The 23,936-nt window shown below is 50.3% G+C and overlaps 1 protein-coding gene across 1 annotated transcript in view; it reads right to left on the bottom strand.

The window, feature by feature from the left end:
• SH3BP4 (SH3 domain binding protein 4) overlaps nucleotides 1-23,197 on the bottom strand; it is a 105,478-nt gene extending 82,281 nt beyond the window's left edge. The window contains exon 1 of the mRNA XM_034955405.4: nucleotides 23,028-23,197. The gene's annotated coding sequence lies outside the window, so the exon portion shown is untranslated. The remainder of the gene's footprint in view (nucleotides 1-23,027) is intronic.
• Between the last annotated feature and the right edge of the window lie 739 nt (nucleotides 23,198-23,936).

Below are 23,936 nucleotides of genomic sequence, written 5' to 3'. Positions count from 1 at the left end.
GCCCGAGCTTGGCCTGCTCTGAGGGACGGGACTGAGACGTGTGCTGGGCATGCTTCCCACATGCCTCTAATCAGGCTAAGTTTTATTATGATCCCCATCACAAATCGCCACATGTCATGGGGCAGGCAGGGCGTGCCAGGGTGAAACGCGACCTGCAGCACCCCCAGTGTGGGCACACTGACTGGCTCAGATTCCTTCCCCTCCCCTCACCCTTGTCCAGAAAGCACCCCAACACCAGCCAGGGAACAAAGAGGAGGCAGACAGGAGCCAGAGAAGCTGGCAAGGAACCCCTCGATTTTTCGGAGCTAAGAGAGCTTGTGAACGCCCTGGGCCGCAGGCTGCATGAAGCCCTTGTTAGTGTAAAATGCGACCAGGGAACGGGGGCCCTGAGCACCAGAAGGCCCGCGCCAGCCTAACACTAAGGCAAGAAACTGAAGGGCTAAACACAGAGGCTTTTTCTGGGCTTCCAAGTGGACTCAGCACATCCTGTGGTGGGATGCAGGATACTCCTGTTAGCTCCAGGGCTGCGTGTCCACAGAGCAACTCATCCCGCCCATTTCACCAACGTAGCATTTTATGGAGCAGTGAAATGGGCTGGAGCTCATGACCTTCACAAATCTCTCTTTCTCTCTTTTTTTTTTTTTTTTTTTAGACAGACTTTCGCTCTTTGCCCAGGCTGGAGTGCAATAGCGCGATCTTGGCTCACTGCAACCCCAGCCTCCCGGGTTCAAGTGATTCTCCTGCTTCAGCCTCCTGAGTAGTTGGGATTACAGGTGTGTGCCACCATGCCCGGCTAATTTTGTATTTTTATTAGAGATGGGGCTTCACCACGTTGGCCAGGCTGGTCTCGAACTCCTGACCTCAGGTGATCCACCTGCCTCGGCCTCCCAAAGTGCTGGGATTACAGGGGTGAGCCACTGTGCCAGGTCCTTCACAAATCGCTAAATGAGTTTTCCCAGAGCCAGTGAGGAGCTGCTGAGTTCTGAAAGCCTCCCCTGTTGACTTACTAGACCCGGAGCACTTGGAGACTGGCTCATGTTGGCAGTGCAGCCTCACAGCCCCCCCAAAATCCAGGCTTGGCCAGGTGCAGTGGCTCACATCTATAGTCCCGGCACTTTGGGAAGCTGAGGCAGGAGGATCCCTTGACCCCAGGAGTTTGAGACTAGCCTGGGCGACATAGGGAAACTCTCTACAAAAACAGTTGTAAAACTTAGCTGGGTGTGGTGGCACACGCCTGTGGGCCCAGCTACTCAGGAGGCTGAGGCAGGAGGATCCCTTGAGCCCAGAAGTCACTCATCCTTGTGCCCTCCACTCCAGCCTGGGCAACAGAGCAAGACCGTGCCTAAAAAAAAAAAATCCAGGCTTTACATAGAAGGGCTTCTGGGAGCCTACAGCTGAATTAAGTGAGAAAGGGCAGGTACTGTCTGTTCAGGGGGGTACGTATTGCATACGACTGCCTCAGAAAGTCAAATTGCTTTGGGACTGGTGCCTCCTGCATAAGAGGTGGTCAACAAATCCTCGATGACTTGATTTCAGGACAGGGCACTGGAATGACTTCTGCGAAGTGAGGCTGTACATACTGCTTAGAAATGCTGCAAAGATGCCAATCTTAGCAAGGAAGATTGGAAGGGACATGTTAAAACCGGGAGGGCACAGGGGTAGGTGAACCACTGTGTTCCATCAGCGAAGGGTCACGAAACAGCACTGAAAATAATTTCCCCGGAAGATGGCCCTCCACCTCCCGCCAGGGATGGCTCACAGGTGGATGGTGTGTGGGCGACGTCAGCACTGCCAGTGAAACCACCCAGTGAAAGAAGCAGGGTGCAGATATGAACACAAATGACCCCATCTAAAAAGAATGTCTCTGTGATTTAGCTCACAGTAATGCAGTTAAGGGAAGTCAGGTGATTTTTAATTTCTTTCCGAGGCTCTATTTTCTACATCTTCTATGATACACATGTAACTCACCAACAGACAAAAGGACAATGGCTGGCCATACTTTAGAGTCACCAGGAGGCTTGAGTCTCAGCCCTCAGGTCTGCGGTGATGTCTGTGTTCTGCATGTGTTTTTCAACACAACCTACTTCAACTACATTCAGTCTCAACAATCTGTGAAGGTAAAGGTGGCTTTGGAAGAGTGAAGCCGGGAAAAAGGCTTGTTCCCACTTTCCACGGAAGGAACTTCTCTCTGCAGTCTGTTCAGAAATAAGCTCCCCAAGCAAACGTGCAATGAAAGAAAACACACACTATCTAAAACAATTCACTTGAGCTTTATTTTTTTTTTTTTTAACAAGGTCTTGCTCTGTACCCAGGCTGGAGTGCAGCAGCATGATCACAGCTCACTGCAGGCTTGACCTCCCGGGCTCAGCCATCCTCCTGCCTCAGTCTCCCCAGTAGCTGGGACTACAGGTGCATGCCACCATGCCCAGCTAATTTTTTGTATTTTTTTGTAGAGACAGGGTTTCACTATGTTGCCCATGCTGGTCTCAGACTGATGGGCTCAAGCGATCCTCCTGCCTCAGCTTCCCTCCTCCCTCCTCCATCTCTACCAAAAAAAGAAAAAATACAAAAAAACCGAAGGGATTACAGGTATGAGCCACCATGCTTCCCAGCACTTTGGGAAGCCTAGGCAGGTGGATTACCTGAGGTCAGGAGTCCGAGACCAGCCTGGCCACATGGTAAAGCCCTGTCTCTACTAAAAAAATACAAAAATTAGCCAGGCATGGTGGTGCGTGCCTATAATCCCAGCTACTCAGGAGGCTGAGGCATGAGAATCACCTGAACCCAGGAGGCAGAGGTTGCAGTGAGCCAAGATGGCGCCACTGCCCTCCAGCCTGGGCGACAGATTGAGACACTGTCTCAAAAAAAAAAAAAAAAAAAGGCCGGGCACGGTGGCTCACACCTGTAATCCCAGCACTTTGGGAGGCTGAGACGGGTGGATCATGAGGTCAAGAGATGGAGACCATCCTGGCCAACATGGTGAAACCCCATCTCTACTAAAAATACAAAAATTAGCTGGGCATGGTGGCACACGCCTGTAGTCTCAGCTACTCTGGAGGCGGAGGCAGGAGAATCGCTTGAACCTGGGAGGCAGAGGTTGCAGTGAGCCAAAATCACGCCACTGCACTCCAGCCTAGCGACAGAGCGAGACTCTGTCTCAAAAAAAAAGAAAAGAAAAAAAGAAAAAGGAAAGCTTTACAGAAAATTTAAGTTAATAAATGCAGTTTAAAGAAGGGAAGCTGGCCAACATTATGAGTCATCAGAGAGATGCAAATCAAAAACACTGTGAGAGACCACCACACACCTGCTGAGACGGCTACTGTGAAAAAACCAGAAAATAACAAACGCTGGTGAGGATGTGAAGGAACCGGAACCCTTGTACACTGTCGACGGAAACGCCAAATGGAGTGACTGCTAAGGAAAACAATATGGAAGTGCCTCAAAAAATTAAAAATAGAATTACCATATAATCCAGCAATTCCACCTCTGGGAATATACCCAAAAGAGCTGAGAGCAGGGTCTCGAAGAGATATCTGCACACCCAGGTTCCCAGCAGCATTATTCTCAATAGCCACGAGGTGCAACTCAAATGTCCATGGACAGATGAATGGATAAATAAAATATAACATATACATATAATGGAATATTATGCAGCCTTCAACTGTAACATGATAGGCCACAGCATGGATGAACCTTGAAGACACTATGCTAAGTGAAATACGCCAATCACAAAAAGACAAATATTGTATGATTCCACCTATGCGAGGTACCTGTAGTAATCAAATTCAAGGAACAGAAAGTGGAATGGTGGGTGCCAAGAGCGGGGGGAGGAGGAAACGGGTACAGAATTTTCATTCTGCAAGATGAAAAAGGTGTGAAGATTCTGCTGTACAACACTAAGGCAACTGAACTGTATGCTCCAGATGGTTAAGATGATAACATTTATATTATGTCTTTTACCACAATTTTAGAATTTTTTTAAAGGCAGTGGGGGAAGGCCATAATGAGTAGCCTATTTTGTTGTCTTCATGTAGTCTCTGAAGAAATTTGTGTCTGGTAACTCACGCTGCAGCCATCCCCACATCTACCTTCTTTCAATTTGGGCCTGATAACCTACAGAACAATTCCAAAGCAGTTAAAAAAAAAAAAGTCAACCCTCTCTCCAATTGCTTTTACGAAGTAAAAAGTGATCCTGATCCCCAGCGCTAATAAACAAAAAAGAAAACGACACATAAATCCCATCTGAGAATACAGACATGGAAACCTACGCAACAGAAGTCAGCTGAAGAGTGCACCCCAATTAGCTGGAATTAGCGGCGGAATGCAAGGCGGGTGCCCCGAGGGAAGGCGCTCCAGGAAAGGAGGGTGACTCACTGTTCACTTTCTATGTGTCTGCAATGTTTGGAATGACTACAAAGGCTTTTATTATTCCTACAATAAAAAGAGTTATGCACACCCGAAGTTTTGTAAAACCATGATCTCAGAAATGATACCACTCAAGACACGTATTCCAAGGGAGGTAACTGTCTAAACTGCTCATTTTCAATCCCAGTTGGGCCTATCGAGTCACCTAGGATGCTTTTAAAATTAAAAAGCCAGAGGTCCCAGCTCCAGGCCAATGGAATCTCTAGGGGAAGGACCTGAGCAGTATCTTTAACCTTCACAGTTGATTCTAATGCACAAAGGAGAAGTCCCGCCAAGGTTTACAGGGGGGTTAAGGCTTCTCTACATTTAAGATTCCATCCGGCCAGTCCTTCGGCATCAGCGTTCCCAAATGTTTTGAGTTCTGACCAACACGGCTACAACTGAAGCAGAAGCGCTCTAGAAACAAAGGGGGAGTGTGAGTGAGTGTGAGAGTGTGCGTGTGAGAGTGTGTGTAAGAGTGTGAGTGTGTGTGAATTTGTGAGTGTGTGACAGTGTGAGTGTATTTGTGAGTGTGTGAGAGTGACTGTGTGTGTATGAGTGTGTGAGAGTGAGTGTATTTATGAGTGTGTGAGAGCGACAGTGTGTGAGTGTGTGTGAGACAGCGAGTGTGTGTATGTGGGAGTGTATGTGAGTGTGCGTGTAAGAGTGTGTGTAAGACAGTGTGTGTGAATTTGTGAGTGTGTGAGTGACAGTGTGTGTGTATTTGTGAGTGTGTGAGAGTGACTGTGAGTGTGAGTGAGTGTATTTGTGAGTGTGTGAGAGCGACAGTGTGTGTGTGAGACAGCGAGTGTGTGTATGTGGGAGTGTGTGTGAGTGTGTGTGTGAGACAGCGAGAGTGTGTGTGTACATAAATGTGTGTGTGTGACAGTGTGTTTGTGTGTGTGTGTAAGTGTGTGTGAGAGACAGCGAGAGTGTGTGAGAGAGAGAGAAAGAGGGGGTGTGTGTGTGCGCACGCACGCGCACGCACGCGTCTCAGCCTGAAAGCTGAGAAGGTCCCACTGGGCAGAGGCAGTAAGGGAAAGGCTGGGGTACACACGTGCTTCCCTGAGGGGACCCACGGGCATCCTAGGGGCCCACCAGAGGAGGCAGGGCAGGAGCAGGCTCGGGATAAAACCCTCCAAGTCCAGCCTGCCAGGCTCCGTGTGCTGTGTGGAAAGCGGAGGCTTAAGCCCTTGAAGTCTGCAGGCCAGGAAGAGGCACGATCAGATCTGTGTTTTCAGTCCTTGGAATAGCTGGAAGGCGACAGCTGGCGCTGAAGGCAGCCTGTGCGTGTCTGCTGAGCGAATCAATGAATGAATGGGCAGGAGGAACAAGGGTGGCCTCCCAGTCAGAGGCCAGGGTCACAGAGCCACCTACTCAGAGCCAGCACACACTGGGACGTCCCAGGGCTGCACGTGATGACATGCAACTTCCAAACTTCAGGGGAGAGGACTTGACCATGAGGAAGGAGCATAGACCCAGACTCTACCGTTCCCCAAAGCCACCCGCAGATCAGAGCACCAAACGTACAAAACCAAAACCACCCACAAAATTCTGCAAAAAGCCAATAAGTGAGATAGCCTAAGCTGTCAGTCTGCCTAACAAGACTGGCAACTTCAACAACACAAAATTAGAACCTCTCAAATGAAAGCTCCCCTGTGGCTACGGGGAAGAGGCGCCCTGGGGGAAGTAGCCCTGGGCTGGGACTAGCTTGAATGCTCTCCTTTCTAAAGCTAACAGCAAAGTCGCCTGGAACCAGGGTGGCTGGTCTCACTTCCAAATCATAAAGGAAGAAAGAGCTCTAGACGACAGCATCTTCAAAGAAGAGGGCAGTGATCAGCTGTGTGAGTTACAACACCAAATATGAAAACCGGCAGAAAGAATCACTTGCACACTGTTTGCATAAAATAAAACCACAATGAAATGACCTAGAAAGGGAGGCAATAAAAGGGTATCAGGAAAAGTATGAAATACACACACACAGGATTTCTCTACTGGTAAAATTGCAAAGCAACGGAAACATCCAATTATGCCGAAAGAACGACTAAAACATATGGTAAAAGCCGTGAGTGTGGATCGGGGAAGGGGCAAGGCAGCAGCCACACAGGGAAACCCAAGCCCGTCTCTTGAGACCTGACAGTCCAACAGACAAGACACATAGCATGTGACGTGAAATACGATATAATCAAGCTTCATTTAACTGATCTATCTGAAACCCCGTGTCCCAGAGAAAATACAATCGATTTGCAAGTATCCAAGGAATAACCACAAACACTGAAGGCATTCTCAGCCAAAGAAAATTTCAATAAATTCTCCAAAGTAAAAAACTGTACTAGACACCACCTGGCCCCAATGCAATAATTCTAGAAGGTAACTAGAAAATAAGAGTAAACAACTTGAAAAAAAAAAAAAAAGAACAACTCTGTTGAGTTAAAGACTCCTTAGAAGGTACATGGAGAACACCCCAGGGTCCATCTGGTTCTACAAACTCACTGGGCATCAGGTGGCCGTGTTTCTGCAGCCCCTCATGGAAACACAAGCCCCCAGTCCCCACCTCATGAGTCTACTGATGTTGCTACTAACAAATATTCCCTGAGTAGAGTTCAGATTTCCAAAGGGGAAAACCTAGAACACTCCATCTATTATCATTGCTACCACCGAGCTGACCAGATCCCTAGCCACCTGGCTACAGCCCAGCTGCTCCCTTCATTCCATCAGCTACGGACTGGTTGGTGGAACCAGGTGGACCTGGGTGTGGTCGCCCTCACCTGAGCAAGGGAAGGAGCGGGCTTCTCCACAGGTGGCAGGAAACCCAGCAGGTGCCTTCACCATCTGGGTGGGAGCTTCCCGTCCTGCACTAACTCTAAGATGAACACACAATGGCCAATCAGAGAAGCCCCACAAAGTACAGATACCTGAGGGCAAGCTTCTCAGGTATAAAGAGTTGTCTCTGCAGCATCCGCCACTCAGGGTGGCAGGGATCCTGGCTCTGATCCTCTCCACCAAGGGTCCACTGTGGCTGCCCCTGTGCCACACCTCCCAAAGCAGGACTCAGCATCACTGGGTCACTGGGGGAGGGGCTTCAGTGACACCTGTCTGTGCAGAGGTGAGCACCAAGAACCAAGAACCCAGGGAGCCAGGGAGGCACGGGAAGGAGGTAACCTGACACGGATATGGAGCCATGAGAATAATTCCTTGTTGCAATGAGCGCAGCTCCAATACCACTTAGGGAAGTGCAAGGCTGCAGCAGAAGCTGCAGGGCTGGAAGGTCGAGGACTGCTGCAGGAGACTCCAAGCAGGCAGGGAAGATGGGGAGCCCACGTGTCAGGGTGTAGTGGTGAGACCGCGGCTCCACACCCTCTTGGTGTTAGGGCCTTCCCCTCATCCTCCAAGGAGTGGCTCCTGCTGTAGGTCTGAACTCATCCTCCTGATTACCCACCTGGCAACCTCCCGCCCACCCTCACACGTCATCTGCGACCTCAGGTTCCCTACCTCCCACAACACAGCCCCATCCTGCTCCCCAGTCTGGTCCCGGTTAAGCACCTTGTTCACCCTGGAATTGAGACCTGGCCCCCCGTGTAGGGGAGAACAGTATCATGGTTGAGACAGCCTGGACTTAACTCCTGGCTTCTGCACTTCCCAGCTCACACAAGTCCCTAAACCCCATGGTTCCTCAGTTTCCCGATCTGTTAAACAGAGACAGTAAGAGTCCCTCCCCTCCTATGGTTGTAAGGTTGTAAAGCGCTGAAAACACAGGATGGCATGCAGCCCTATTCTATTACTATTATTACTGTAAGCATAATATATGTGTTATGCATGAACACCAAACAAGAATCAGAAAGAGGGAATACATAAATGTGATTAGTTAGCGAAGTAGGATTATGTATTTTTAATATTTCTACTATCAAGAATAATGTTACCTTAATTAAGCAAAGCTTTTTTTACATTTTCTGCCAGACAGGCAATGTTCACATTAGTTTGACACCAGGGCCATTTGCCGCCAATGAAAATAACTATTTCCAAAGTTTCAAAAGACCCTTATAATTCAAAGGAATAGTAGAGAGTCAAAATGATGTCCAAGTCACAGGCATCCTCAAATGCAGAATGCGAAATAGAGTTTGCAGAAAATTAAAATCAACATGCCGGTGCCTTGTGTCTCCAATTCCCCTCGGTTAATATCCAGACCTAAGTGCCACACACAAGATTTACTGCGTGGTATTTCAGATACTTGCTATGTTCACGGACACATTAATTATCCTCTTGGCTTTAGTTTCATCATAAAATGGAAACAAAACCATTTACTCCACTGAGTTTTCCTGAGGATTAAGAAAGTGAAATAACCTAGTACAGTGACTGCCTGTAGCTGCTCCACAAATTTTAGCCACCACTTCCCTTTCTCCTCTTTGTTTAATTATCATTTTTTTAAACCAAGTTTCGCTCTGGTTGCCCAGGCTGGAGTGCAATGGCGCAATCTCGGCTCACTGCAACTTCGACCTCCTGGGCTCAAGCGATTCTCCTGCCTTAGCCTCCCAAGTAGCTGGGATTACAGGCCAGGCCCGGTTAATTTTGTATTTTTAGTAAAGATGGGGATTCGCCATGTTGGCCAGGCTGGTCTGGAACTCCTGACCTCAAGTGATCCACCTGCCTCGGCCTCCCAAAGTGTTGGGATTACAGGTGTGAGCCACCATGCCCAGCCTCTTTCTCCTCTTTCTCCCGAAGTTTACTTTGTTTCCTTAAAGACAACGGGAGGGGTCAGGTGTAGTGAGCAGGAGATGACCATCCTCAACCTCACCAGGCCAAATCTCAACCCAAACAACAATTGTTATTTTCGTACATTCCCTTCCAGACCCCATTTGCAAGCTCTACTGCATTGCCTATTTGCAAATCCTAGTAGCACAAGAGGACAACCACAAACAACCTGACATTCGAAGTCACACAAGCGCAAGTTTTTCCCATCATGCCTAGTTGGCAATCATCGGCTGAGCAGTAAATCAGAATTTTGTCCCGAATGTTACTCACCTGTTAGTCGCAGCCCTCCAACACAGGTTCGCTGTGGAAATCACTGCCATTTTACCCATCTTCTTGCGCATGAAAATAACCCCCATCTTCCCAGAATAACGATCCCACTCCCAATTTAGCAAGCAGCCAATTTCTAGACAATTTGACTAATGACAAAGAAATCAGTGTTTATGACATCATCTCCCAGTGTTTCACTATTTCCTTTTCACCTTGAAAAACTAATAGTTTTCCTCTGAGCCAGTTGAGGACAGCCGGTTTTCCTATTGCAAAAGGTTGTATTCAAGTTTTCACAGAAGAGATGGGATTAGCCAGGTTAATGTGGGTTCAACACAGAAGTCTCTCTGGATGGCCAGTAAACTCAGCAGCTCACCGCGGTGCAGAGACAGTGGCTGTCAGGAGTCTGACTACCCAGCCTGGTGAGTTTCAGAAACTGACAATTAAAGCCAGGACACAGCCTGTCCGCTGACCTTCCCTGAGGGGGAACTGCCGAGGAGTTCAAGGACTCAGCTGACCAGAGAGAGGTGCACTGATGCTGGGTGCCTCTCATGTGGTTTTCACTGGACAGTCTCCTCTTCTTCATTACCTTTTTTCTCTCTGGGATGAAAGAATGCTGTGACTCCTTCAATGATTCAACCGTCAGCTTAGTTTCTGAAGTGTTGTTTTGGGTAATAAAAGTAACTTTTAAAAGCTGTACAGGGTGATTAATCAGAGACAATTTTATAAGAATCTCACAGCAGGCCGGGAGGGAGAAGTACCACATGTGGGTCACGGGAGCACTGGGCTGGGAGACCGACTCTGCTACACGTAGTGCCAGGGCTGTGAAGATGGGTGTCTGGAACAGGATGTGGTGCACAGGGTAGCCTCCCTGCCAGGCCAGGCCTCGATGATGGATGGGTCACCCCCTGTGCCAGGGAACCCCAGGCAGGTCACCCGGCCCCTTTCAAGTCACACTTACACATCTAATCGCGTCTTCTCGGTGCCCTTAGATACAAGTTCAAAGCGAGGGAAGTGCAGAAGGACCTGTCCGATCCAGCCACCTGCCCCGGAATCCCTCCCAGGTGCTCTTGGGAAGGGGGTCTCACTATGGCCCTCTTTTGGTTCCTTGGACTCACCAAGCCACCCTGCCCAGAACCCACCAGTCCACTGCCCCCCTAAATCACCATGCACTTCCTGGCCTGCTCATTCTTCAGGTCCCCCTACTTAGTGGGGCTTCTTTAGGGATCCTGTCCTGACGCCCAGTACAACTTCATGAACCCTGACCTTTCCCCTGGTGCACTTGAATGCCCCTTCTCCCCTGCTGGGCAGTGAACTCCCTGTGGGCAGACGCTGCATCTGGTGGGCTCCCCATTTATCTCCCCCACCCGGAATGCAGACGGGCTCAGCAGTGAGTCAAGGAATTAAAAGGCATTAAAGCATGAACAAGAAGAGGGAAAGAGCCAGGACCATGTCCCAGAGAGTTAGAAAAGGGGTCAGCTCTCAGGCTTGATGTCAGGGCCCCTCCCCAGCCTCCTGAAGGTGTCCTCCACACTCAGAACAAAAAACCAGAACTCATGGACAGTTTCCTGCTTCTAAGCAGCCCCTGGGGCGTGCTGGGAATGCTGGCCAGTCCCTTATCCCCCTAGCTGGGGTTTCACGAAGCCCCAAAGTGCTGCCTCATGTTACCTATAGGTGGATGACTCACAAATATTGCGGTGCCAAGACCTGAGGAGGCAGCCAGGCCCCTGTGCAAAACTACAGGAGACAGGCCAAAAAATATTCCGCCCATAAATTAGTTTTCCTCTCTTGCCAGAAAGAAGGCTTGCGACACCAGACCGCAGTCAAAGATCCAAATTACAGTCTTGCAATCAGCAGGAGGCATGACAAACTCTCCCCTTAGTGAACCCAGAGGTCCTGAAAACCAAGTCTGTGCTTTTACCAGATGCCAGATCCAACTGCAGTCCGTCTTGTCACAGCTGATCAAGTGACACAGCCACAAAATCACTCTGGACACCCATGACGACATGACCCTGGAGAAGCTTACAACAACAGTTCCGAAGCTGAATGCATGAAAACCATCACTCATCCCCTTCTAGGAGGGAGTGGGCCCTGAAGACCTCCCAACGGAAACACCTCCTGGACTCTAGAACATACAGTTACTCCCAGATGGTAATGCTTCTGAAGCTGGCATGTATGTGTGCATCCTAAAACTGAAGTATGCGCTTAAGGCATCAACATTACTCTGTTGACCCACCCTCCCACTCCAAAAGCGCAGAACGCAAAGCACGTCAGGATCTGGAGAAACAGAAAGCATTCCCCCAAAAAGGATGGGAACAAGTACGGTTGCTCTTAAAGTTCACCAAGTTTTATACAACAGATTCTGGAACTCTTCCCAACGTCACTCCCTTTTGAGGTGCTTTTCTGTATAGTAATTATACAGTCACCCAACAATTAATATAATTATAAGTTCTTCATAGATTTTAAGCACAATAAAAGTAAAAGATTCATTCAAATGAGAAACTTAACATGCATGGAAAAATCTATATATCAAAGATGTTCATTGCAGTGTTGTTTATAATTTCAAAATAACTGGGAAGTGTCTATTCACAAACACTTGTTAAACAAACAGGGTACTGTACCTGTACCTATACAAACCTGACATGAAAAATGAGGATGCAAATCTGTATTTATTGATCTGAAAATATGTCAACAATTTTAGATAAAAAGCTATTTTTAAAAGCATAGTATTGCTGGGCGTGGTGGCTCACGCCTGTAATCCCAGCACTTTGGGAGGCTGAGGCAGATGGATCGCTTGGGATCAGGAGTTTGAGAACAGCCTGGCCAGCCTGGTGAAACTGTGTCTCTACTAAAATATTAAAATTAGTAGAAACTGTGTCTCTACTAAAATATTAAAATTACAGGCAAGTGCCTGTAATCCCAGCTACTAGGGAGGCTGAGGCGGGAGAATCGCTTGAACCTAGGAGGCGGAGGTTGCAGTCAACTGAGATTAGATCACTGCACTCCAGCCTAAAAAGTCTCAGAAAAAAAAAGCATAGTATTCATTCAATAAATACTTATTGAAAAATTGCTATATGCCAGGTACACAGGCAAGACCACTCACTGTCTCAGCCTGTTTTTGTTTGGAAGCTCTATACTTCAAGCGAAAATATCTGAAAGACGCATATGAAAGTGTCCAGAGTGGTCATCATGGGTGGTAGAATTCCACTGATGTGATTTTTTTTCTTTTTACATTTTCTAGTGTTTCTAAAACAAACATGTACAAACATCTAATTTATTCAGTAATTTAAAATACATAAGCAGAAAAGTTTTTTTATTATTTTTTTTTTTTTGGAAAAGAAGAGGCCAGGCACAGTAGCTCACACCTGTAATCCCAGCACTTTGGGAGGCCAAGGCGGGCAGATCACTTGAGGTCAGGAGTTCAAGACCAGCCTGGCCAACACAGTGAAACCCCCATCTCTACTACAAATACAAAAATTACCCGAGCGTGGTGGCATGCACCTCTAATCCCAGCTACTAAGGAGGCTGAGGCACAAGAATCGCTTGAACCTGGGAGGCGGAGGTTGTGGTGAGCTGACATTGGGCCACCGCACTCCAGTCTGGGTGAGAGAGGGAGACACTGTCTCCAAAAAAACCAAAAGCTGAAAGAAAATCACAAGGAACAATTCTGAAAACAACTCATATGTCTATAAAGTACTTACAGTGAACAAAAGATGCTTATCACCTCCCCACCCCACCCAAGAAGTCAGAGCAGGTAAAGACCTCTTACAAACAAAGGCACAGGGGCCTCCGGCACTTGCTGCTGGTCCTTCTATGCTACCTGCCAGAGCCACACTCCACCCCAGGTCTGGGGACCTGTAGCCTCATCAAACACATCCCCCTCCTCACCCCCACCCCCACCACCCCACCTCCTCCAGGAACTTCAGGAACTGGGCAAAGTCGGCATGGATGAGCCCTAAACCTTATTTAGACACTTAGGACTGCATCAAGCCCCTGGTCCACACCTACGAGCTTTTTAAAGGTCAAGTTGAGCATCTAAAGAATATCAGACCCTTACACTCTGTTCAACTCAGATGCTGGAACATCACAGAAATTCTATTAACTCAGTATCTAAGAATAAACTATGGTACATGTACACAAGACAAAAGAAGCAAGGCATGATGAACTGCACGCTGAGAAGCATGGGGCTCAAAACCAACATGGAGGCCGGGCGCAGTGGCTCACACCTGTAATCCCAGCACCCGGGGAGGCTGAGGCAGGTGGATCACCTGAGGTCGGGAGTTCGAGACCAGCCTGGCCAACATGGTAAAACCCCGTCTCTACTAAAAATACAAAAATTAGCTGGGCATGGTGGCGCACACTTGTAATCCCAGCCACTTGGGAGGCTGAAGCAGGAGAATCACTTCAACTCAGTGGGTGGAGATTTCAGTGAGCCAAGATCGCACCACTGCACTCCAGCCTGGGCGACAGAGCAAAACTCCATCTCAAAAACAAACAACAAACAAACAAAAACCACAGGGACAATGATGGAGCCAAATCCACAGCTAGCAGTACAGTGGCATTGAGTGTGATCTCATTTAAACTGCCCAACTCCAGGAGCGAAGTACGATGGTCATCATTTTAGAGATCAGAAGGCTGAGCCTCAAAGATGTCCAAAAATGTGACCGAGGTCATAACAGGAAGAGAAGCCAAATATTCGGACACAGACAGGTGTGTGGGGCTGAGACACCCCCTGCTCTTTCCCACTGTGATGTCCCCGCAATGAACCAGGTCCCAACAAAGAGCCATGGAGCTGCCACTGGAAAAAGGAACTTCTCATATTGCGGTCTGTGAAAACGTCATTCCAGCTATTGTTCCCCGACAATGGCTGGGAAACAAAAAACAATGTAAGAAGAACATGATACGTGAGCCATGTAATTCTTACCAAGGATCTTCCTCCATACAACAACTTTCAGTTTTGCAAATCAGGCTGTTTCATATTTGATTGATTTCGAAGAAACAGCTGCGTACAGAAGTGTCTCAGTGCGTAACACAGGGAAAAGGCCAACAAAAATGGGAAGAATCCAAAACCACGGAAAAATCCTACATTACACAGTGCAACTGAGCATTTCAAGTGTGTGCGCATGTGGCCCCAAACAGTAGCGTCTGCTTTCCCCCAATTCAGCAGTTCTGAAAATCACAGGTGGCTCCAATAAGATACACATATAAGCAAAAATGGGCACTAAGTGAACTCTTGGGATTCTGTTTGTGATGACTAGCCAGTGCCTGATCTCCTGATGTCACCCAGAGTCAGCACCCCCTCACACAGGCCTGAAATGAGACCAAAATTCAAAATTGTGTTGATGTCCTAGTCCCACACTGTAAAGGAGAGAACCAATGGCTGCTGCTCTGTACTGAACCGGAACAGAGCATTCCTCTTACAAACATTTGAAATATCGATTCCACGAGATAAAAACAAAAACCCAACTTGCTCGAGGGGATATTTGGGACAGGGGTAAGGAAACGTGAGACCAGACCACAGCAGGAAGAACCACAACCATATCTGTATTCACCACGTTGCAATGGGGCATAGGCCCTGGGCCTAGCATTCTACATGAATTATGTATAAGTATTACATCAGCTCCAATCATTATTTTCAGTTAGATCTGAACACCGTTCCCTTATTGCCCATTTATGCCCAGGACACATACAAATATTTGACGGCACTTGTACATCAACTATGATTGTTAGGAGGATTTAAAAATGCTTAAATGTACATGCATTTTAATAATACTCCATTTATCTCTTAATCTTAAAGCTATTAAAAAATCAAATCCTCGCCGGGCAAGGTGGCTCATGCCTGTAATCCCAGCACTTTGGGAGGCCGAGGTGGGCAGATAAACTGAGGTCAGGAGTTCAAGACCAGCCTGGCCAACATGGTAAAACCCCATCTCTACTAAAAACACAAAAATTAGCCAGGCATGGTGGCATGCGCCTGTAATCCCAGCTACTTGGGGGGCTGAGGCAGGAGAATCACTTGAACCCAGGAGGCAGAGGTTGCAATCAGCCGAGATCGTGCCATTGCACTCCAGCGTGGGCAAGAGTGAGATTCCGTCTCAAAAAAAAAAAAAAAAGTCAAATCCTCTTACAAAGGGCAACAGTGGAAAATGGGTAAACAAAGGCAAGGTAAACCTACCTGAATTAAAAATTAAATTGCACAGAATTACGGGGACGGCCACTGGACAGTATTTATAAGTAAGCTGTTTATTATTCATAGGGAGGAATTACTTCTATCATATATTGTAAGTTTTACTGCCAAGATGTCAAGAAGAGAATACTGGAGTTGTCACTACATGGCTGTATGAAGTCACCACCCTAAGTTTTCACCTTGCCCAGACTCTCTCTCTCTCTGCCAGCTCTTTCATGCACTGGGCATGGTGTCTGAGGGGCTCCTGTGTATGGAGGATGCAGAGATAATAAAATGCAACTGCCCCCAAGCAGCGCCCTGCCTAGGGGGACAACAGACAGGTAAGAAAGCTAGGACACAGGCAGACCCAGGGGCAGGATCACTCGGGTGTGTCTGAGAGGGGAGTGTGAACTGGGCCTGGAAGAGCAAGTGAGTCCGCTGAATTGCGTCTTAAGGACAAATGGGGCCCCCAGCCAGCCCTCCACAAAGGCTAGTGGGGAAAAGTTGCAGATGTTATGATCTGAGAAAGCATTTGGGGAAGGTCTTTTAACCAGCTGCTCCTGGTGATCAGCTTTTCACACCGAATGCTTCCCTCTCAGCATCTGTGGCCACTCCCCACCGCACGGGTACTCCAAGGAGAATTTTCCACCCCTGCTAGAATCCCAGTCCCCCTGACCCAACCCTGGCTCCCTCCTGCCCTGTCTCCACACCATCAAATACGGTCCAATTTCTTTTATCACCAACATTCTTCTGCGTGGCCTCCACTCTGTGCTATTTCTTCTATTATAGAGTTTCTCCACTACCACAGTGACAGGGTTCCAGCCCTCCCGTTCATAAATCCTCCGCACATGATAGACCCAGAACTGTCCCGTCTCCTTTGAGCTCTCAACCCCCTCTCTCCCTACCCCCATCTTTCTCCTCCTTGACTTCAGGGCCCCACAGGGCACTTGTTCTCCCATCCCAGCTCCTCCTCCACTGGCTCCCCCTTAGCCTTCCTGCCCCTTCCGGGGGTGATCCAGCAGTGTGATCCTGGCCCCTGCTCTTCACTCTAGGTTCCCATGTATGAGCTCTTCCACACTCACTGCCCAGCTCTAAGGAAGTGAGCCCAGGACCGCCCTCTCTCAAACAGCCCTCCTCTGGCCAGCAGGACAGACCCTTCCCCAGACACCCCCCCAGGGCGAGCACCTCCTTGAATCCTGCACCCCAGGGGCCTCGTGTGCCTCTCCCCAGTCCCAGCCCCGCTCACCATGGCTGGCTCTGAAGTTGAATGACTTTTCCCTCCCACATGCTTACCGCCTCCAAGGAAAGCTCTCACATTTTAAAATAATTTTACTGGTAATTATGATGGAGAAAAAATAATCAGCTTATGTGTGCACCCAAGCTCAAGGACTCTTACGAAGTGTTCAGCTATGGTCCTTGAGCGGTAGGGTTTCTCTTTCCTTCATCTGGGTGGTCCCAGTAAGCCCCTCTGCTTTAATATCTGAGAACAGCTCATCACACCCACCCAGGGGGTCTGCCTGGCTTCATTCTGACCCCCTGACTTCCTGGAAGGAAGACTCTTTTCCTTTCTAGACCAGCAGAAGCAACCAAAGCCAAACAAGTATGTGGACCTCATCAGTGTAGGACACGTGCCCCTGGAGGAGGACAGACCTGTTGGGGGGAAGATGGGCTCCGCCTGCCTCTCCTAGCCCAGCACTTCCTCACCCTCTACAAGGCTTTAAGGAAAAACATTCCCTGCTCTGCAAGGGAGATCTCACCTCCTTGGGCTCAAATACAGGCTCTGCCACGCCCTGCCCCAAATTGCACCCCCTCAACTTTCTTCTTGAACAAATTCATCACCACATCCCTGGTGTTCAACGTGGATATACATTACAGTCACCCGGGAAGCTTTCCAAATCTACAGAGGTCTGGCCCCACACCCAGACATTCTGATTCAAGTGGGGATGGGCCTGGAACATGGATTGTTGTTTTTTTAAGCTCCCGGGTGATTTTAAAATGCAGCCTGAGTTTTGAAGCCTTCTACTCTTGCTGGCCAAATTCGGTTACTCAGTAGTACCCAAATCCTTTTTCAGTACTGCTCCTAGGCAGACATGGACCAAGCAGAAGTGAGGCCACAATTTCTTCCATTAAAGTGATGGGGGTGACGGAAGGGGAAGCAGGGGTGTCGTGTGGGTGGGCTCAGTGCAATGAATGGTGAGCAGGACCCGGCTCTTCTTGGCTCACACAGATTGTTAACTATTTAGTAATGTTCCCAGCCCAAACTGGCAGTTTGAAATCAGGCTGGGCATGGTGGCTTGTATCTGTAATCCCAGCACTTTGGGAGGCCAAGGTGGGCAGATCACCTGAGGTCAGGAGTTCAAGACCAGCCTAGCCAACATGGGGAAGCCGGTCTCTACTAAAAATACAAAAACTTCCTGGGCATGGTGGCGCATGCCTGTTGTCCCAGCTACTCAGGAGGCTGAGGTAGGAGAACAGCTTGAATCTGGGAGGTGGAGGTTGCAGTGAGCCGAGATTGCACCACTGCACCCCAGCCAGCCTGGGTGACAGAGTGAGACTCAAAAAAAAAAAAAAAGAAAGAAAAAGAAATTAGCCACCGTGGGAATATTTACGTCACATTGGCAGATACTGCAGTCGAAGCTCTGCTTTCTCCTCAGAGAGCAGGTTTACCGGCACACTATGAGCTCAGGGACCTCCTACATTGGAGGGGCTAGAAAAGCTTCCTGCCTGCTCATAAAAATGGGGCAAGGGCAAGGCAACATACCTCACACCTGTAAGCCCAGTGCTTTGGGAGACCAAGGCTGGAGGATCACTTGAAATCAGGAGTTCAAGACCAGCCTGGACAACATAGCGAGACCCCATTTCTACAAGAATTAAAAAAAAAACTACCCGGGCGTGCTGGTGTGCACCTGTAGTTCCAGCTACTCAGGAGGCTGAGGAAGAAGGATTGCTTGAGCCCAGGAGTTGAAGGCTGCAGTGAGCTACGATTGAGCCACTGCACTCCAGCCTGGGCAACAGAGAAATCTCAACTCAAAAAAAAAAAAAAGAAAAAAAAAAGAGGCAGGGTTGTCCTCAGTTATGCAGATTTAATAAAAACTTGGAACCATAAAATCCTTTCAAAGGAAGTATTATTCTCAATCTCTACAGAAGAGTTGGGCTAACAGGCTTCAGCAAAGAGAGCTCCCCTGAGATAAGCTTTTATTGCGCAGATAAGAATAATCTCATTAGTATGTCATTTATTTGATTGTAAAGAGGAAGGTGGAACCCTTATTGTACATTTACTTAACCGCCTTCCTATAATCTTAATCTCATTCTAGTGACCCCATGTGCCCAAACACCCTCTTTTCACGGGACAAGGAAAGACGTCGTACCAAATCCTGGGTTATCCCAACTTCAAAGTCACAATCTTCCAAATAAACCTTGCTTCGCCCTGGTGACGGGGTGAAGGTTTCACGAACAAAGGTGCAAAATGGCTGCCTTCCATTTAGGCTGAGAAAGCGTCACATGTTTTAAAGATTTCATCACCTTCAGAGTACAAGCTATTTTCTAATTGTGTGAGGGAGGCTGGCACTCTGCTATTTGCATGCCTGTATCTTCAGGCTCCAATGTGTGACTGAGAGCCGTTTGTTTCTTTAATTTCAGCACCCTGGGAGATGTGATGACGAGCTCTGGACTTGGACAGATCCAGGTTCAAATCCCAACTCAAGCACTCATTAAAGTCTAAGGTTGGAGGAGTTTCTTAAATTCTCGTAGCTTCCCTGTAAAATGAAACCCCTGGTAGTTTTCGTGAGGATTCAAAAGGGCACACATGCAGCCTAGCATATGGTAAGCCCTCAACGAGTGGTACCTATTTCCATCCCTCAAAATACCCAAACCTTAAATTAGAGGAATTCCGTACAGCAATTCTACTTCCTCAAATCCACATGCTTCCTGATGACTTCAGGAGGCACTGTTCACCTGGAAGATGGGAGGCTGTGATGTTCTACATGGGATTTTACCCTTCTTAAAACACGGCACACAGCCTCTTTCTAAAGCGTATTCTGCACTCCCTCGCCCTCTGAAGACTGATTATTGAGACTTTTTCCCTTTAGCGAGGTCACGGTGGGATCAGGTGCTGGGTTATGTAACACATGGACGCCCTCAGGACCCACCGAGGAGCTGGTTTCGGCTTCCTGGAGGATACTGAATCAAGTAGCTGGATTGTTCCCTGGGTATTTGGGGGCTAGATGAATTGTTTTTCTGTCACTGCTCCACAGGGTGGTGGCAGAATGTGAGGCTTCTTTCGTGCAAATAGCTGGGGAGCCCAGAGACCCAGCCCAGCTCCCCAGAAGCTGAGTGTAAACGTTGCTTGGCCTGAGGCTCGCTCCTGGCCAGGAGCAAAGCTGACCCGCGCACTGAGAGTGCTCTGAGAACTCTGTTTAGTGATCGGTGACCTTTTTGGATTCCTGGTTGTCAGGCGGCTACCTCGCAACAGAGAAGACCTGATGCCCACCTCCAGGGCCTTGGGAAATGTCCCAGGGGCCTGACTCCAATTTTCAGAAGAAAAATCACAACACTGCCCAATTTAGGTGTGGAATTTGAAAATAATAAAGCCAAGGGAAATCCACATGGCTGGCCAGTTGTAAACAGCAGCTCCTACTCGGTCAAAACAAGGCTGGTACCTGAAATGAGGCTGGAACTGGGAGGCCTGCCTGGAGCCAGGGTCCAGGGACGGGGTCTGCCAGGGCCGCACTCTGGAGCTCTCAACCTTGTTTGGGTCAAGGGCTCTGTAAGAAGCTCCCCAGGAAGAGAAAGCACACACACCTCCCACGCAACTTCAGGGGAGCCAAGGGCTCTTAACTGGCCAGGATCCCAGGATTTAAAACCAGGAACACCTCCCAGGATTCAAGGGCGTAAACCACATTCACCATTCGCATATCTTATGATCAGACTAGAATCCAGCATTAGAATAAGAAGAAAGTCTATTCAAGCAGCCCAGAGGGAAATAATTCCAGGCTGCCGGATTAGCAAACAAGAGCAAGGGAGAAAAGCCAGGAAGGTCCTCCCTCCACAGAGAAAAGTAAGAGCACAATACATTAACAGACAAGGCACCCACCCGGTGAAGGATACTTTATCAGCAATTTTTTCAGCCCACTTTCTGGGTCTTTCCAAAACCCCCTCTTGAGCTGTGATCTGCAACTAGACAGACCCTGATCAGATCCACGTGCTGGTGGAAAGGACAATTTAAAAAATGAAACTATCAAACGACAGACAGTTACAGAAGGAGGATCTTCTACCCTGATTACTTTGTTGTTGTGGGGGTGGCATGGGTGCTTGGGGACAAAAGGCATGCTGTGAAGTACCTCTCCCCACCTGGGCCTTTGGTACCCAGAATTAACAAATGGCCTGGGTTCTTATTTATTGTTTTATAAGATCACTAAAATGTAGTCTTGGGACAACAGGAAAAAAATAATAATAAAGCTCACAGAAGTGTCCTGGGCTTCTCCGCAGCCGGTCATTGTTCATTTAGTAAACAAGTGAGCCATACAAACCTCTAGGAAGCCAGGTTTGTTCAGTTTATGCGCCCTCCCAGAACTAACTGTTCTTTTGGATAAGCACGGCCCGGGCATTCCACAGACCCACAAACATCAGGCAGTGGGCAATCTGGGGTCCCGCCTAAATATCACTGCCCCCTTACTTTAAGAAATCCGCCTACAAGCAGAAAGCAGAGGTGGAGGAGGGGGATTGGAGAGCGCTGCCTCTTCCCAAGCTTCCCACTCTGAGGGATTTGGCCGAGTCCCGAGGGCACTGAGCAAGGAACCAGGAATATTGTCCTCAGGGCTCCACTGGACATTCCTGGAGTCTGTTTCCTGGGCAGGACGGCCAGGTGAGAGGCAGCCTATTACACTGCATGACCACTGCAATGAGGAACAGTAGAATGTTCCCCAGCGCCTTAAAGTACAGCCGCTGTCCATCCACGGATGTCAAAACGCTCTGCAAACCACCCATTAATTTTTATGGTGGCCTGAGAAGCAGATTGAGAATCATTACCTTCATTTTTACAAGGCAAGGAACCAAAACCACAGAGGGCGGTGAGGATCCAGGCCTCTCCCATCATTTCATCTGGGCCACGGATCTCAAGGAAAGCCCCCAGCCCACTGGGAAGGGGACTCGTGGCCAGCAGAGATTCTGCCCGGGTAGGGAGCAAGGAAAAAACCCAAACTTTGGAGCTCACAGACGGTCACAAGGGCGAGAAGGGGCGGCTGCATTCAGGGATTCTCTGGTTTAGGCAAGAATGGCTCCAGTTCTAACTTAATGTTCAAATCTGCCAGGCTGTGACAAGGCTGGTAAAAAATGTGGGATTGGGGATGGTTTCCTGTTTGCTGTTTATATTTCTCTTTATCTCTAGCTTTCTGCCCTGAGCATACATTGTTTCTGTAATCAGAACAAAAGTTATGCGAACTTTATTATTATCACGGATAAATTCTATAGTTCCAATCTGCCTACTAACTTGGAAAGAATAAGCAGGAATACAATCTCGCACAGTGTTCTTTTTCAGATCTCATCGATCCATCAGGCTCCACGACCCTCTGCTCGCTGAGTCCGGCGGCTCTCCCGCGGCTCCTCCCGCGCGGCATCTCTGGGCGCCCGACACCCGGTCAGGGCCAGCTGGGCCTGTCCCCAACCCCCGTCTACACCGCAGGCCCCGGGCTAGGAGCCGCGGGACCCAGGGTTGGGGTCCCAACAGACACCCGCCCGTGCCGCGGAGCGGGCTTCTCGGTAAACATCGCTCAGAGAACAACGCGCCTCTATCCCAGCCGGTCCCCGCCCGCGGGCCGCCGGCGCTGTCACCTCGCGGCTGCTGGGTCACCCGATCGCCAAGCCAGAAACCGGAGTTTTCAATTTCATCCTCACAGGAGGGATCTCCGAAGAAGTTGAAATATGCATTGTCACCAACAAGTTTAACCGGAGACCGCGCGTCCTTCCCTCCTCCCCAGCGCCTCTCGAGGGGGGCGCCCCGACCCCTCCACGCCCTCCCGTGGCCCCCACGGCCCCCGTGAGCCGAGCGCGCCCCCCGATTTGCGCCCGAGGACGCGTCCGGTTGCCCAGGGAGGCCACCCCGCAGGGCCGCCCGCCGGGAAGTGGCCAGAGCCGGGGTTGGGGGGCGGCCCGAGCGCACGTGGAGGGCTGCGGCTCGGCGCCCGGAACCCCGGGCCGGGTCCCTGCCCACCAGCACCAGGGAGACCCGAGCGCCCGGGGGAGCGGCGAGGGGCGCGCGAGGCTTCCCCGAAGCCGCCCCACGCCCAGGCACCCGCGCAGCCCCGAACTCCGGCGGCGGTGGCACGATCGGCGCCCGCGGCACGATCTGCGCCCGCAAGAGAGTGCAAAGCCCCAGAGCACGACCCCGCGCCCCCGCCGGCCCCCAGGGCCCTGCCGCCCGAGGCGCTCCCCGCCGCCGCCTGCCTACCTGGCTCGCATGGCGTCCCCGCCGGCTCCTGCGGCTCCGCTCGTCGGCCAGCGGCTCGGCCCAGCCGGGGGCGCGCGCGGCTCCGCGGGACTCACGGCGGCGGCGGCGGCGGTAGTGGCGAGGGGCCCGGACCGCCGAGAGTGCCGGGCGCGCTGGGCCCCCGCCTCGGCGGGCGGAGGGTGGTCCCGCGCCTGGGCGGGGGCGGGGGCGGGGGCGGGGGCGGGGGCGCGGGGGGCGGGGCCGGGACCGGAGCTGAGGCCGCGGAGGGGGTGGTCCCGCGCCGGGGCGGGGCTTCGGGAGAGGGGCGGGGCGGGGCGCGGCCGTCTGAGGCTGGCGAGCGTGGGGCGGGCTGGGGGTGGTGCCGCGGCTCCGGGTCCCGGCGGGTATCCAGTCTGGGCGCCTCCTCTTCTTCCTCCGCCCGGAGCCGGCCAGGGTAGCGGGGCCTTGGCCGCCCGGCATCCTCGGGTCTGGGTCCCCGGTACCGAGCAGGTCTGGGTGCTGGCCCGCGCTCCTGTGCCCCCCCGCACCCCCATCTCCCACCCCTTCTCCGGGAACCTCTAGCGAGGACCCCTGGGGCGGTGCGGTCCCCCCGCGAGCGGGCGTGGGCGAGGGTCGCGCCGCGTTCGGAGACGCTTTACTACACCTTGGCCGAGGACAGTGGAGGGAAGGCAAGCGCGAGGCTGCGGGGGCCGGAGCGAAAGTTACAAACTAACAACAGGGAAGGCAGTCCGGCTGAAAATCATAAAAGGAGGAGAGTTTCCTGCGAAGCGGAATGCAGATTGAAGGGCTCTGGTCGGAATCGTTTACACTTTGTCTGACCTGGGCGCCTCTGGGCCCCCGGCGCGTAAAACAGGCCTGGCACGTAGTAGGCGCTCCATCAATGCCCAGTGAGTGAACGCACCACTTAAC

Source organism: Pan paniscus, chromosome 13 (genome assembly GCF_029289425.2).
Source record: "Pan paniscus chromosome 13, NHGRI_mPanPan1-v2.0_pri, whole genome shotgun sequence".
NCBI classification, from domain to species: Eukaryota; Metazoa; Chordata; class Mammalia; order Primates; family Hominidae; genus Pan; species Pan paniscus.
The sequence above is the reverse complement of the archived record's forward strand: the minus strand, read 5'-3'. Positions and strand labels throughout refer to the sequence as shown.